The following is a 17,852-nucleotide window of genomic DNA, read 5'->3' on the forward strand; positions in this document are numbered from 1 at the left end:
GAGTTTTGGAAAGCTCTCGAGGTAAGCTATAAGAATATGCATTGAAAAACGAGGGTTTCCATTTAAGGAATTAAATGTGACCTTCACGTGATCTTCAAACGATTATCCAAGGTCAAACCAATGACACCCCCTTATGTGCCCCTAGAAGTCACATAACTTTTGTCTGAAATATTTTTCTTTAAAATGTCGCGTTTACGAAAAAATCGGATGAGACGGGTGGTCTGGGACACCTTGTATATANATATAGTCTTTTGTTGCGTAGATTGCTATATACTTTTGTGTTGTTTGTATAACATTCTTTCAGTATTTTATCCTATTATCGTTAGTCGCGTTGTATTATACTTATTACTTGTATGTACATATTCATTCCGTACTTCCTACGTGCGTTAATTGTTATTAAGTCTATCATACTATTCTGTTTTTATTTAGTTTTGCTTTATGTTCTTATAGTATGTATAAATACGTATTTTTTGTTAATCTTGTTATCATTAGCCTCTTTGATATTTGTTTAATCTTATAAATAAATATTATCTTATCTGTTTTTAAAAAGTAAGTGTTTAATTTTATCCCGTTTTTCCTATTTTTATACTGAGTATCTGAAGCGGGCGTCCCGCGACTCGATCATCTCTTTGGAGACGACAGCGCTGTGGAGGACGGAAATCCCTCTACGCACACATTACTATACGGCACATCTGGGTANGATCATTTCTTTGGAGACGACAGCGCTGTTGAGGACGGAAATCCCTCTACGCACACATTACTATACGGCACATCTGGGTAGACTTGGCCGGTCCAGCTCCCTAGGCCAAGAGTTTGGGCGGAACTCGAAAAACGCCCTGACGACCGTGTATGGGCAGCGGGATCCGTGAAGAAGACAACCTCTAGATGTTCTCTGCGGTTCGGACGGCTTAACATCGACTTTATCTACTTGATTAGTGACACTCGGTCACACTATCCATTGTAGACTATGCTTTATCGTAATTTCTGTCGTCTTTTGGAATATGTAAACCTAAAGGAATACACCGATTGGTTAGTTAATTTTCTTACTACTTAATTCTTACTGCTTACGGCAATCCATGTGTAAAGCCGATATCAGACTACAGATTGAAAATTGAGATTGAGTTGAAATTTAATCAATCATTGCAACGTTCACTAAATTTCACTAAACTTGAATTCAGTTAACTTTGTACTGATTGGCCAAATTCAACCTTAATCTTAATTCCCAATCTGAAGACTGATACGAGGTCTGTTTGCTTTGTTTGCATTTTTGCACTTAATGCCCGTTTCACACTTAATGTGATGAACGACATCCAATGATAGCTCTTTTTTTTAAAGAGAGTGTTGCAGGTGTGCAACAGGCAAAACAACGCGAACAGACCTATAAGCTATAAGGCCTGTAATTAAGACGTGAACTTAAGTTTGGTGAACTTTACTTTGATTGGTCAAATGTTAATACATCCTCAATTCTAACCGGTAGTATGATTACGTCTGAAAAGGCATTCAACATGCCCGTCACAAGTTACAAAAGATAGTAACTATTAATTACAAAATGTATTTTCTGTTGCAGTAGACAGTTGCGGTTGATAATGGACCCCTTGTTCACAATTTTGTTTTAAGGCATAAGCAAATTGACCATCCACGATCGGTTATTCTTCTAATAAACGACTGTGGTTGATTAATTAATTTGATTATTACCCAAACAGCATACGATATTTAATGGACGTTCTGTGAACGTCCTCTAGATGTCTTTTGGATATCGGGACGTCCTCAGAACATCCTCAAGACGTCTCAAAGAGATCTGTGCTGTCTCGGTATTTACGTTTTAAAGCAAGATTGTGGACAAAGAAGGAGAGTTTCTTAACTTTTATATCTTTAGCGAGAGCAATTAGCAATTAAAACACTTCATTGTAATCCAGAATAGCACTTTGTAACTAGTAACACATAGAAACCTGAAAGCATCTACGCCGGTGTTAAAGTCTCGGTCTACAATAAACGTTTCAAGCTCTTAGCCTTAAATTGACAAATCACAGTCGTTTATTCTCCTCATATTCGATTATAGTTGGTCAATTTCTTAAGGCTTAGAACTTAAAGCACCTAAGTTGGAACATAAGCTAGGTCTACAATAGTGTCTTAAGACTTAGAACTTAAACCATCTATTGTAGATCAGGACTTAAACTGCTTCTCATGATTGTTGATACGCTATCTGCACACATTTTTAAGACGGAAATATTTCTTGCATTCATGGGATGCGTTTTATTACACGTTTGCAACACACAAATTATGCCTCGAACCATTAGAGTAGACGCCCGCGACGTTCATTGCGTGTTTTTAATTAATTTTATAACTAGCTGTATAACGCTCAAAGCCATATATGTAATACTATTATATAGCTAACATATCAGTTTTCCATATAAGCGGGAGTGAAGTCAACACTGAAGTGCAGAAGATGGACGGTTATTGGCTGTATAGGAAAGAATGGGAGAAGTGTTCAATATTACGCAAGCGTGGCGACAAAATGTAAACAAATTTATTAAAGGCACTAAATAATTGATAATTAATAAGAAAAATAAATATTTTTATTATTGCGACAGAATTCTCGTATTATACGACCAGAACATAAGCTTACCAAATTTACTTGGATAATTTTTAATATAGCGTCAGGTCAAATCGTATTGGTTTAGAATATGGTGGAAACACAAATGACACGCATGCGTTTTACAACAAACTGAACAGTGATAAAGAGAAACGAGCATTGTCTGCACAGTAGTGTTACAGTCTCGCTCAGACTTCCATTAACCATATAGTAGTATTGTGACCGAGTGTCACCAAACAAGTGGATGAAATCAACGTTAAACCCTCGGAACCGCACAGAACATTTAGAGGTTGCTTTCTTCACGGATCCCGTTGCTCATATACGGTCGCCAGGACGTTTTTAGAGATTCGTCCAAACTCTCGGCCTGGAAAGCTGGACCGGCCAAGTCTCTTCAGATCTGCCGTCGATAATAGTCGAGCGCGAAGGGATTCTATTCCCGACAGCGCTGTCGCCTCCGAAGCCAAGATTCGTGACTTCGGACGTCCGCTCTTACCGATAGATGAGAGGGTGGGAAGGCCGGTAAAGTAAAATACACACGCTATTTGAGATAAAATCGAAAACACGCGGTTTATTCAAATAGAAGTAACGTGAACGATAGATTATTATAAACTGAGTAAATATACGAATTACAGTGAACGCGAAAAAAAAACATATACCTGTTGAAAATATAAAGAACGGAATATCTTATGGTTAAATACTGAATATGAGTAACATATACGGGTAATCGGATAAACGAATAAAATAAGAGTCTGCTATTCTATACACCTACGCCTTCAATCCCGGGCGCCTGCCTAAAATAACGCAATCGGACAGCGTAATACCGCTATGGATATTAAGTATTAATTTGTAAGATTAGAAGTTTTTTCGTCAAAACACACGGCGTCTCTGTTGACGCAATATTTTCAACACGCACAATTTACAGCGGAATCGGGTGCGAACAAGGAGATGACGCAATTTCCCGATGCGCACAAGTTTCAGCAGGATCGGGTGCAAACACGGGGATGACGCAATTACCCGATGCGCACGAGTTTCAGCGGGATTGGACGCGAACAAAGTGATGACGCAATTTCCCGATGCGAACGAGTTTCAGCGGGATCTAGCGCGAACACGGTGATGAAATTTCCTGATACGCACGAGTTTCAGCGGAATCGGGCGCGAACAAGGGATGACGCAGTTTCCCGATGCGCATAAATTTCAGCGGGGTCGGTAGCGAACAAGGGATGACGCAGTTTCCTGATGCGCACAAGTTTCAGCGGGGTCGGGCGCGAACAAGGGACGACGCAGTTTCCCGATGCGCACAAGTTGGGGCCGGCCCGTCTTCGTTTTTACGGCGGTTCTATATCTGTCTGGAGATCTTTTCCCGGGACGGTGGGTTCGCGACGAAGCGAGAAAAATACGCGGGGAAACACTGTGGCCACAATCGGCACCACTTACCTTCGCCATGGCGAACGGTCGTTCCCCGACGTCTCCTGGGCCTTGGTTTGGGGTTGCACACCAGGTCGTCCCCCTCGGTGATGATCCAGGGCTTTCCCGTAGGCAGGAACTCACTACTCGCGCGTAGTAAAAATCTCGATCCGGACTTCTTAGACAATGCGTCTTTCCACCACGACGGTCCGGGAGATCAAGGCGCTTCTTCCTTTACTGTGATTTTGAAATTGGTTTCATTTCCGCGGGACCTTCGGGTTGGTCATTTGCCTCGGCCAATCGCCATCTCCCTTCGAGAGCATGCGCAAGCGCACGCCCCGTTGTCGCCGGCCTCCGCCAATAATTCTTCTTAGCGGCTGGCTTTATCCAAAAGTCGCGAACCCCCGTGGGTCTCGCGCATGCGCCTCTCCCTCTCTCGCGGTTCGACTGGCGCCTGTCGCTCTCTTGCTTCGCTTACTTTCCTATCCACTAAGGCCAGCCGCTTGGATGTCCTAACCTTACATTTGGCCGACTGGAGCCAGTGGCTGAGGTGTCCTAACTTTACTTTTAGATCGGCTGGAGCCAGTGGATTGGATGTCCTAACCTTACTTTTAGGCCGACTGGAGCCAGTGGTTATGCTGACCTGTGATTTCTTCAGATTGATATGAAATTTTCCTCATCTTCATGGCCTTGTGCCGTCTTCCTCTGTGCGGGCTCACAGGCCCTAAACTTAATCTACTATAATGTTGCACTTGGTTTGACATGTAGTCTAAAATATTATTTCATATGATTCTTTAATATGTTGATTTAATATAATATTTAATATACGAGAGCGGTTCAATAAGTACCCGTGTTAGAAATGAAGACACCATTTAAAAAAAAAATTTTTTTTATTCTTCAACACAGTCCCCTTTTAGAAAGATACACTTCTCCCAACGTTCCTGCCATTTTTTTTAACACCTCCAAAAAATAGGATTTTTCGAACTCTCCAAAATACACCTCTTCACCGGGAGAAACCCATTATTTTGATTGTTGCTTAGTTTCTGGTTTGTAATGATGAATCCAGGTTTCATCAACGGTGACAACTCGACGCAAAAACTCCTTCGGACCTCGCTTAAATTGCTCCAAACACTGCTTCGAAGTTAACAGCCGCATCCGCTTGTTGTCCACCGTGAGCAATCGCGGCACCCATCTGGCCGACAATTTTTTCATCGCTAACTTATCATGTAAAATATTAATTGCCGTTCCGGTCGACACACCTACGGCCTTTGCTACTTCGCGCACTTTCGTTCGTCGATCAGCGAGAATCATGTCGTCGACTTTTTGAGTGATTAATGTTTTTTATTTATTTACTCAAATTTTTATAAAATTTTCTTGGCTAACAAATGAGATTATTTAATTAAAAAAATGGAACAATCATTAATATTTCAGAGAAAAACAACATAAGACAAGAAAATGGGCCGTGCGGTGTGACCCGCGCACCGATGTGACGAACCGCGCTAGATTAATTAATTTTTTTCTTATAGTAATAATTATTTGTCCATCGATTAAAAAAGCGTTTTCAAAAGGAAATTTGACGTAGAACACGATAGAAAGATTAAAAATTTGATACAAGGGTGGGGCAATTGTTAAAAATCGATTTAAACATTTTAATTGTTTATAACAATTTGAATTTGTTAATAATTTTTTTTCAAGTACTTTTTTATTAACCCCTTAACCTACGATTTAGATTCGAAAATGTTGGGCCGAAATCGTATACAAGCTCGCGCAGCGTTCGGGTCATTCGCACGACTTGTGTAACACGCGAAGGACTGGGCTCATTTTCCAAAGCACATTGATCCAACACCCTCTAAATCAAGACCGTCAAAACGTTGTACAGTTTGTCACAAACATAAAAAACGTAAAAAAACAACATGGGAGTGTAAAAAGTGTAAAGTTCCGTTACATGTACCGGAATGCTTTGAACTATATCATACCGTTACAGATTACTAATTTTGTATTTTGGATTTTTATATAAAATAAAAATTTTGTAATTAACAATTTGTAATAAACAATTATTGCATCAGGCTGTAATTGCATATCAAATATTCCACGTAATATTCACTTCTGGCCCGACCATCGTACGCGGGCTATGCCCGTAATATTCACTTCTGGCCCGACCATCGTACGCGGGCTATGCCCGTAATATTTACGTTTGGCCCGACCATCGTACGCGGGCTCTGCCCGTCATTGTAGGTTAAGGGGTTAAAGCTCGTTCTTTTACCTTCAAAATAAAAAAAAATGAAATATGTAGCTTAAATAGAAACAGAGTAATGAATTTTTAAAAAAATGTACTTCAAGCCAAAAATCACCAAATTCTCAAGTTTTACATCCTTTCTCTTTTCCAAAAAAATGAAATAAAAATCCTCGAATAGGTATATCTTTTTCTGTCATATAGAAAACGTAAAAAAAGTTTTAGCTAAACCAAAAATGTGTCGGTCAATTTTCGACCAAATCTGTACGGTTTCTAAAAGAATGTCCCCGATACTTAACCGTTGATAAAACATGGATCCACCATTATACACCTGAATTGAAACAATAGTCGGCACAATTGGTTCCAAAGTGTGGAAGTGCTCCGAAATGACCAAAGACGCAAAACTCATCTGGAAAGGTTGTGGCCAATGTGTTTTGCACATGGATTCACATGGAATAATCCTCATCGATTGTCTTGAAAAAGAAGGAACAATCACAAGAGAGTATTATGCATTATTGTTGGATTCGATTGAATGATGAAATGAAAAAAACGGCCTCATTTCATCATTTTCATTTTTCATTTTCATTCAATGCACCAGCTTACAAATCGGTAATAGCAATGACAAAAAAAACTAATTGACGTATGAATTGCTCCCACATCCACCGTATTATCCAGATCTAGCCCTGTGTGACATACCTGTTTCCAAATCTCAAAAGATGTCTCCAGGGAAAGAGATTTGCTTCAAATGAAGAGATTGAATGGGAGACAGATGCATATTTTGGCGGTTTAGAAACTTTTTATTATTTGGATGGCTTAAAAAGGTAGAAACTCTTTGGACTCAGTTTATTGAGCTAAAAGAAGATTATGTTGAAGAATAAAGTTGAGTTTTGCTAACAAATCTCTTCTTGTAATATTGTTATGGAATTACTTCATATCAACATATGTACATTCTATCAAATAAATGCCGGAAATTCTTCAATAAAACAAAATATTAACTTAATCATCCAAATTTATTGTGTTGCCTTCAAGATAGGCCACATTTGATGCGACATATTTATGCCAACGAATGATCCAGTTGTCGAAACACTTCTTATAAGCACTTTCCGGTATGGCTTGCAGCTCCTCCTGCGAATTTTGTTTTATGGCTTTAATGGACTCAAAACGTCTTCCACAAAATGGTAATTTGAGTTTTGAGAACAGGAAAAAGTTACACGGAGCCACATCTGGCGAATATGGTGCTTGGTCAATGGCGAATATGATGCTTGGTCGATGTCAATCGTTGAATTTTGGTCAAAAATTCGCGTACAGGAGTTGATGTGTGGGGACAGCACATTATCGTAGTGCAAAATCCAAAAATTGTTCTTTCACAAATCAGGCCCTTTTCGGCGAACAACCTTTCTCAAACTTTTCATAACACCAAAATAACATTGTTTGTTGACTGTTTGCATCTCCAAAAGGAATTCAGAATGGATAACGCCACGATAGTCAAAGAAAATATTCAACATGACCTTGACCTGTTTCTTTCGGCCTTCTTTGAATGCTTTGTACCACTCATATGTTCGTGCTTTCAATAAAGCTGACTCACCTTAGGCCTTCTCCAACATTTCAACGATTTGGCACAAGACATTTCGTTGACAATACAAAATTTGAGGCAAACAATTTGTTCCATATTTTTACTCCGTTTAAAAATCGCAAAATAGACTTGAAGTCGGCTAACAAAACTAACAGCTGTAAACAAACTGGTTGACAAATGGCGCCAAAACTTTACCTGACAATTAGGTACATTAGTACCAACTTACAGCAAACATTTATTTTCATTCCTTTTCACGGGCTTTTGAAATGAACAATTCCCGGTTATTATTTGAAAGAATGTATTTTTTATGAATTTAAGAAGAACAATATTTATGAACAGAAAAAGAAATAAAAAATATCCAATATATTAGGTTGTTGCGTGAGTCGAGCCGACGTGAGTAGTTTGGGGTGCCTGTCGTAGCGCGGTAGAACGGAAGGTGGTGGTGACAATAAATTACTTCTCGTCCGAAGATAAACTTGTCTTTATTGACAATATAAACTTGTCTTTATGTTTTCCGGCCAATACAGTATTTCTTGTAACCGATAGCGTGTCAGTACCTGAGAGCTGAGAGTCTAGAATCGCCCAGGGTTTGATCTCATGTCCCTTTTATCCTCTTCCTATGTCTAAATCAGAAAGGATATTTTTGATGTATCAGCGTCACTTGGGTATGAACGCTGACCACCTTGATTTTGGTATTGCATTAGCCAGAATGCAGAGTAGTATTTCTGCAAGGTGACGTTACGTAATTTGGGCAACGTGCGATCGTAATTTGTTTATGGCAATCGACACGTCTCATGGTTATGCTTACAATAAGGTATACAAATGAATAATCCAAAATTTTTAGCTAAATTTGATATTTATTTTGAAAGAAAGTAAAACAAATTTTTCAATTGAAATATTCGCCGTTGCTTTCTATAACTTTAAGACATCTTTTAGACAGCTGATAAATTCCATTTCGAAAAATGCTGTGTCTTTAGGCCTTTAGGCACAATAAAATCGTCAAGTCATTTTCGGATCTCGTCCGCTGATTGGAAGTGAGTATCGGACAAGACGTATTGCGCCGACCGGAACAAATGATAATCGGATGGAGCAATGTCTGGTGAATACGCCAGGTATTGCAAGACATCCCAACTAAAATTCATTATGGTGTCTTTTTGTTTTGGAAACAATATGTAGCCTTGCGTTGTAATGCAATAGTTTCACAGGACGTTCTCCTTTGTCACTATACTATCGTTTCTGTTCCAATTCTTGATCCAAGCGAAGTGACATTGATCGCAGTCCGCAGTAATTGTTTCTTATTCGGTTCCAACAGCTCATAACAGCTCTTGATATCCCACCAAATGCAGAGCAGAACGTTCTTTCTGAAGCGATTGGGCTTTGCGACCGACGTTGATGGTTTGCCGGGATTAACTCATGACTTTCCGCGTTTCGGATTGTCATAAAGTATTTACTTTTCATCGCCTATAATGATTTCCACAAGAAAGACTTCTGAAGCTACTTATTGAGAAGAGAAAGACGCGCTGCCACTCGTTGATTTTTTTACTTCAGTGAGTTCATGCGGAACTCATTTTCCTTCTATTTGAGTCTTACCCATCTCATGTAGGCGTTTGGAAATGTTTTGCTGGGTTACTCCCCACTGCTCTGCAAGCTCCTTTGTACCGAATATTCAGCAAGGAATTCTAAATCATCGTTTTCGCATTTTTGAGGATTTCCAGGACGTTGTTGATCAGACTGAAATCAACGCTTTTAAACGAAAATGCGCACACATTGTACGATACCACACCTTTGTCGAGAAATAAACAAATCGATTCGCATGTTCTTGGAGAATTTTTTCCTTGCTGGAATTCATAAAGAATATTGTATCGGATATGTACTTTATCTGTTTGATTCTACTAAACTGAATGCTTTTGAAAGTTATGTTGGACCTTTCGCAGTATTAAATATCATTTTTAATAGCAATATGTCAACACTACATAAGTTTAAAAGAGCAGAAAAATTGATTTTAAAATTAATTTCTTAACTGCTTATGCATTTGGATTATTCATTGGTAACACATCAACTCTAAAAACAACGTTACAATAAAAATTATAATTTATCTTATATTATACTCAAAAGTATAAATATCACGTTTAACGTGTATTATATGTAACACTTTATTGTTGAACGGAAAATTATAATATTGATATAACGTTTTTGTATTAGTTGACGTTTTGAGGAACAATTCTCTTTCAAATGAAATAATTAAAATAAATTTAGCTTTTAACTTCATTAAAGAAGAAAGGAATCCAAAATTATGCAAAATTATGTAGTGTTGGCGGATGCAATCGCGAACGAGATAACTAGCTCATGTATGCGCACAAGTTGAAATAATCGCAAAGAACAGTTCACTATTTCATGGAACTTCTCTGACTCTTAAGTCAAGTCTTATTATTATATAGGGTACGTCAGCTAAATCCGGACAAATTTCAATTTGAATTTCCCGCCATATTTCACTTCAGTACTAAGTTGGTATTTGTGTCAGAGAAAGGTAAAACAATGTTCTGAACGAACATAACCTCAAAATGGCTGATCAGTTAAGATCGAGCATGGAATATAATCAAAAAGCGGTGATTATTGAAAGTCTTCGTTGAACGTATGCCGGCCGAAATAATTGAGTTATTAAAATATTTCAGATTGACAGTTTATAAAATTTCCGCTAAATATAAGACTTCGGAGAAGTCCGAAAAAGGTTCTGCAAATACGTCGAGGAAAAGCTATTCAAGGGAGAGGTCGACAAGAATCCCAGAAATTATCCAAAATGTCTAAGAGTTGATCGCAGGAGACCCATGGCAATCTCTCAGGAAATTGGCGACAATTTTGGATGTAAGTAAGACACTGTAGCCTCCGGCAGACCATACATCATCTAACAGGACGGCGCACCAGCTTACACTAGTCATTTGGTCCAAAATTGGCTGGCAGACAACATCGATATGTTTTGGAGCAATGAGTTTTGGCCTCTAAATAGTCCTCCGAATAGATTTAAATCCGTTAGACAATGTGTGGAGAGTGATTGAAAGGGTCACTAATAATTCAGGATATCCTAATGTGGCATCTCATCAGGCCGCTAATGAAGCAGCATTCTTCAATATGGACAAGTCGGCTTTGCAGAAAGCGTGCAATCGCTCCAGGCCCAGGATTAAGGCAATAACTGCGGCAGATGTTGATTACATTGAGTAATTTTTGTTTATAACGGTTCTACAAATGACACGAAAAAAGGTTTTTATGTAATATTTGATGTTTCACTAATAAACTTTTGTTAAATATATTGTTTATTTTGTCCGGATTTAACATACATTGAATTCAAAATAGTTGATTACACGTAGTGTTACGGCTGTGATCCAGGAATCTTTTTTTGAAGAAAATTGATTAAAAACACCAGAGGAAAAGTTTTGTTTTGTGAAAAATGTTTATGAGAATTCAGGAAATAGAAGACCATGGGAAAACCTCAGAATGTAGACTGGATCCGTAAAGAGGGAGATATAAGGCAATGCTGCGGCAGCGCATCGGCAGAAATCAGAAGAAAGCTGTGGAAGACCGCAAGCTGTAGGACGCCGACAGGAAAAGGCGGCGGGAGGCCACAGGCTGCAGGAAGCAATCCATACAGCACAAGGTTGCAAATATATTGCTGCGATATTTTTCTATAAGATTGCCACATTGCAGAAACATTTTGAAATTTTGCTACAACATTGCTGTAACGTTGCAACAACAGTAAAATATCCGTGATAGAAACATTGCAATGTTACATTGTATTATAGAAACATTACAATTTAATATATATACAATGATACTTTGTCTGATTTTTTAGGCTTCCGCGATGTGAATAAATGGATTTGGCATTTGAGTTTGTTTCCTTCATAGATTTAACCATATTTTCCGACGTTTCTTGAACATTTAAGTTTATTTCTTCAAAATAAAGTGCGACCCGAGATTGCGGGTTGATCTCAAGTCATTCCACATCCTGAAGAAGTGATCTGAAATGTTTATGAAATATCGGAAATCTTTGAAAGTTATGATTTGAAAGTCAAATCAAATACATTGTGTATAAATATTATGACGTTACAATGCTACTATCGCTCCTCTGCATGTCAAAAAGCATAATTCTTACCGCGGACGAGTACACCGGAAAGCGTCGCCTACCGATGTCTAAAGGAAGGGCCGACTTAGCATATTATGATTTAATTTCAAAACTTTCTTTTTATATTTAGCGTCTCACCGGGCCTGCGAAAGGCGAAAACCATAGGTAAACCGCGCCGAGGACGCCGCCGGAAGAAAGCGGGTCAGGATTCGATCAGGCCACGACGCCCGGGAGGAAAGCAGCGAATCAGACGCACGCTCGTGAGTGGCAAAACAGCGCGCACGATAACTGGCTACGTCGCAGGAACGTCGCCGAGCATTGTTTGCTGTCCCTGTGGAGAAACACGCGCGTGCAAGCCGATGTCGGCGAGGGAAAATCCGAAGAAAAACTCAAGAAAGCCTCATCGGAAAAGAGAGACTATGTTGAATAGTATATTACGTTTAGAATGTGTTACGTCCTGGAAGAGAATGCAACGACCGCACTCGCAAACGCGAGTCCCAAATGTACTTGTATGCCGGCGATGCAGGTCAGAGACCGGAAAGGTCACTTTACTCTGACGCGGACGTACGCAGGGTGGTCCTAATTTAGGTCAAGGTACTGAAACCCTTTATCTGAGATGGGACCGCAAGCGAAATAATTGGGGAAAGAATGTTGTGAATGAATTGTGAATGCGCGAAGGTTTCAAAATAATATCAAATATAATGTTACGTTCTGAAAGAGGATGTACGCAACAAAAATCGCATACTCGCGCACTCGCGAGGCCTTAATGTAGGAAGGTCTGCAGTGGAAGGTCTGCAGATCAGGTCAAGGTCCGGAAAGGTCCATTTATTACGATTGCAGAACATACGTTAGGTGGTCCTTTATTTAAGTCAAAGATCTTAATCTTTTTACCTGGAATAGTACCATATGAGAGTGTTGAAAGGGTAATTCTGATTGAAGTAATTGGAAAGAAATGAATGAATAAATGTAACAATCTTAGATAAATTTGGGCATTTTGTATAAAAGAATTTATTAATTATATTAATAACATAATTTGCTTCTCACATGGATTAACAATAGTGATAATAGATAAATTGATGAGAAAAGTCATCGTAAAAAGTTCAATATTTAAAAGATGATACAGTTAGCTAAAATTAAATAATGAGAAATATGGCTTAATATCAAACAAACTTTTATAAATCAGCATTATTGGAATAATGCAAATAAAAGATGAAGATTAAAGTAAAATTAAGTAAAAAGTAATCCGTATAAATTAATGTAATACAATCGGATTTAACGTAACAAGAATGTTTAACATATTGGTATAGTGAGAATAACAACATTATATAATACAAGAAAGATAATAATTACGCTGCGTATGTGTATGTTTAAGCAGTATAATGCGATTGAAGATTGAAGTGAAATTATAAAAAATCACGTATAAATATGAAATAGAGACTTACAATTTAGGTGGATCGACTATGGTCAATAGTAAGTAGAACCTAGCTCTCGTCGGCTCTAGTCGGACGATTAATATAAAACATTAATGCACATATGTTTATGAGAACTAACGTAGTGACTGAGAAAAATGAAAACTATAACGTAAAAAAAACTTTGAGACTTAGTATCTAATCTGAGAATAAGAATCCGAGAATGCTAAGAACTGCTGACAACTATCAAGATTTGTCAAAACTGCCAAAAGAACTGCGGGGTATTGCTAGATATTGATACTGCCGAATAATGCTAAAGAACTGCGGGTACTGCTCGAGGCTACAAGAGAGTAGGGTTTTTACAGAAAAAATTTTGGTAGTGGTAAATGACGATTGCCAATGAGAACAATTTTCTTGGAAGGGAGATGTGGAGATTTGGATGTTTCTCAATAGATTTTTAAGGAGAAGGTGATGACAATCTTTCAGACGTAGGAGACAGAAATTGACCACTCTTACAATTGGAGAGAGGAATCTATGCTCTGTTTGAAGGTTTCTTTCTTCGGGAGGAAAAGTGAGTGTAGTTTGGACGTAGTTTTTAAAATGCTAACAGTCATAAGAGCGCACGCAGGACGTGAGGGTAAGAGGAGGATGGCTGCGTGTTTGCTTTATACTATTCGCAGAAGAGATGTGTTTGGAAACATTAGATGTATTAGATGTGTTATCGAGATCTCATAAATAACATTTGGGTCTGAGTTTTACTCAACAGACCAACGTCTTTCCACATCCGGTCGGCCTCTTGACTCAGACTATGTTTCTAGTCATATTACAGTTTTATTACAAGGTGCCGCTTGGCCAAATGCGTTTGTTTCCTAATGCAAGAGAACAAGAGTTTATAAGAAAGGAACAGAAAAGAATTCATTTTCCGTGAAGTACGCAGGATGTAATAATAAATTGATTAACTATCTCGGAGTTTATTGAAATAACAACAGGTTAACGACGTAAGTTACAAAATAAAACAATGATTTAAGACAAAGTTTATAATTGAATACACTTAATCGGGTAAGTGAATGTGTATGTATATGTAAGTATGCGTGTGGGATTTTAAGGGGAAAGTTTACGAATTAGGGATAGGAGGGTCAAATGAGATGGTAGAAAAATAGGATAGGGCTGGAGACAAATCTTGGGGTGCGTAATTCAAGTGACGGGGAACGGGAAGACGGACTGAGGTACCACGATGGTCCGGGGGAAATGTGTTCCACGGAGACCGTGAGGGTAAGAAATAGGAAGAATCAAGTGTTGAAGTTGAGGGACTTTGCGGGCGAGGAGAAGAAGGGAGAGGAGAACAGTGTATCGATGAATGTGTATTCTCCGGCAATGATAATAATTCTGAAATACACCTAAAATGCTCTGCTAGGATATCCTCGCTAGTCTCGCAAAGATCCCTAGCAGCCAATGAAAGGATCTGATGCTTGTCCTCTCCAAGCAGTGTTTACTGGTGTAGTGAGAGAAGTAAGTTAAAGGAAAGATGGGATGTAGAGTGGAACAAATGTTAATTGCGCTGTGTACTTACTCGTTGATCGAGGTGTACTGGATTTCTGAGATTCCCAGGAGCGAGGGCTAACTCCAGTTGTCCTCTCGTGGCTCAACTTGTGGACGAATTGGCTATATGGCAGATGCACTTGCGACGGTTGACTCGATGTACTATGCCGAAGTGTCAAGCCGAGAGGTTTAATAATTAACAAAGTCTGTTAAGGAAATACTGCGGAATATTGTGATAGACTCAGAGATTGTTTGATCCGAGACTGATTCCGCCGGATACAGCGAGTTAGTCGGAAGAAGTAATGAGTAGTGAGCAAGAGAGTAGGGTTTTTGTAGGGAAAATTTTACGAGTAGTAGATGACGATTGCCAATTAGATCAATTTTCGTGGAAAGGAGATGTGGTAGGTAGGGAGGTTGCCCAATAGATTTTTCAAGAGAAGGTGATGACAACCCTTAAAATGCATGAGATAGAAATTGACCAGTCCCACGATTGAGGAGAGCGACCTATGTTTTTTACAAACGTATCCTTTTTTGCAAGGAAAAGTGGATGAAAATTGGACGTAGTCCTTGGAATTCTGGCAATCATAAAATAGCACGCAAGACATTAGTGTGAGAGGCGATCCTTGCTTTCTTACGCTTTTTCTTAGATGGAAGAGGAGAAAAATGTGACGTGATTCAAATGTGGGGGTAAGGATGAGTTGCGTCAGTTATAAAGGGAAGTTAAGACGTGGGACGGTTTGTTTTTCTAGGATCGTATGATTTTTCCGATTCTATGGAGCATTTTCTCAACCATATGTGCCAATTTGGGAGCAGAAGTTGCAGGATCTTTTTTTATTTCGCGAATTATAATTTTCTCTTCTCTGCTTGTCAATTATTTCGGACGACCTGAACGAACTTTATTGGCAACAGTTCATTGATTTTCAAGCTTCTTTATAATGTAATGCACTGTATATTTACTTCTGTTTACAATTTTCGTATTCTCATTATAAGATTTTCCGTCTCTACGTAGTTTTAATAGCATTTCTTGTTCACTGTTTTATGTTTCTGACTTTTTCCTATTAAAATTGATTATTACTGCACAACTGTACATTACTCTTACTGAAATGATGTTTTGTGATCAACTGAATGTTCCTTTGATTACATTTGATGCTAATGTTTACATTCAGCATTAAGATACAAACCGAAACACAAATAACTTTGAAGCGTTCGATTACTTTTGTTACACATGCCTGGTGCGTATCTCAAGAAAATTTGTCGTAAACACTATATATGCAATTGGATTATTTTCTAATTTTACTAACATAATCTTGGGATTTCCTTCTTTCTATAAGCACTAAATTGTTTTAAGTATTCAGGATTAACATACATATTTCATGTGCTAAAGACAAGAAATCTAACCGTTCGAATATTTTTGTCAGCCACTGTATATGCATGCAAACTGGCATGTCACGCTCGCGTCACGCAAACGTCGGAAAAATTAAAGTTCGTCAATCAAAGAACTCTGGAGCCACAACGAGCTCGTCGCGGAGAATTATGATTGGTTTTTAATAAATAAAAATAGCGTGGACCTATAACGATTGTCCACTTGAAATATTTATTAAATAAAGTCAGTCTTCGCGACTCTAGAGTCAGTCTAGCAATCATGCATTCGAGCAACTGAATATTCATATTCGCAAATTCGTAATTCGTTTTTCGTAATTATTGTTCTGCCGCTATCGTTGTCGAATTTTGTCTCTGCGCGTTCACTTCGTGAAGTCCGTGTGGCATTTGAGAGCATGTGTAATTATTTTGCATGATCGCTATTTAAAGCATATCCGCGATCTCTCGCGCTACCGTTGTACAGCGTGTTCGCGGATATTTCGTATCGAACTGTTATTTGCACAATACGAGAGGGAACCCAAAAAGAAGCGGATTTTTTGTACAAAAACTTTATTTATTAACTTTTTTACAAAATCTCTTCAGTCACCTTTAAAGTACTTTCCATTAGATGCGATGCACTTGTCGAGTCTTTTTTCCCACTGTTTGAAGTATCTTTGGAACTCTTCAACTTTGATATCGTCCAGTGCGCTTTGCAAAGTTGTTTTTATCACCTCCACATCATCAAAACACTTCCCTTGTCACCAAAGTCATTACAGGTGATGAGAGTTAGTGATACGGGTATGACCCAGAAACTAAGCAAGCGTCAAGCCAATGGAAGACTCCCAACTCTCCCAGACCAAAAAAAGCAAGACAAGTGAGGTCGAATGTGAAGACGATGATCATTGACCTTTTTGATGTTTGTGGAATTGTGCATCAGGAATTTGACCCCATGGCAAGACTGTAAACCAGTACTTTTATTTGGAAGTTTTAAGACGTCTGCGAGAAGATGTGCGGAGGAAACGCCCGGAAATTTGGCGATCAGGTGACTAGTTTATTTGGCCTCTCGAGGATGGCCTGTCGTTCCCCACCGTCCGTATTTACAAGACCTAGCCCCATGCGACTTTTTTCTGTTTCCGAGAATGAAGAAAAATCTAAAAAGGAAGCGTTTTGATGATGTGGAAGCGGTAAAAACAGCTTCGCAAAGGCCACTGGACGATATTAAAGTTGAAGAATTCCAGAGATGCTTCAAACAGTGGGAAAAAAGACTTGACAGGTGCATCTCATCTAATGAAGAGTATTTTGAAAGTGACTGAAGGAATTTTGTAAAAAAGTTAATAAATAACGTTGTTATACAAAAAATCCGGTTTTTTTGGGGTCTCCCCTTGTATATACGAGGGTTGATCCAGAAATATGGTTCCCATCAATTTTACAAATAGACAAATTACATGTTGAATTTACATCGTTGGAAAGATGGAACTGCTCTATTTCTTTTACATAATCGCCATCTTTTTCTATGCATTTTCTATGCTTTTTCTATGCATTTTTGTAGACGGTGCTCCAATTTCTGTATCCCAATGTCTTGAAATCCGCCGCCAACCCGTTGAGGAAGCGTTTCACCTCTTCTTCAA

The 17,852-nt window shown here is 38.6% G+C and overlaps 1 long non-coding RNA gene across 1 annotated transcript; it reads left to right on the top strand.

Moving 5' to 3' along the window:
* Positions 1 to 10,336: 10,336 nt before the first annotated feature.
* On the top strand, positions 10,337 to 11,038 carry LOC106744634. Its single transcript, XR_001374468.1, has 3 exons — positions 10,337 to 10,409; positions 10,476 to 10,665; positions 10,877 to 11,038. It is a non-coding gene; the product is annotated as an uncharacterized LOC106744634 (long non-coding RNA).
* The last annotated feature ends 6,814 nt before the right edge of the window (positions 11,039 to 17,852 follow it).

This window comes from Dinoponera quadriceps, unplaced genomic scaffold (genome assembly GCF_001313825.1).
Source record: "Dinoponera quadriceps isolate SergipeBrazil2010 unplaced genomic scaffold, ASM131382v1 scaffold1464, whole genome shotgun sequence".
NCBI classification, from domain to species: Eukaryota; Metazoa; Arthropoda; class Insecta; order Hymenoptera; family Formicidae; genus Dinoponera; species Dinoponera quadriceps.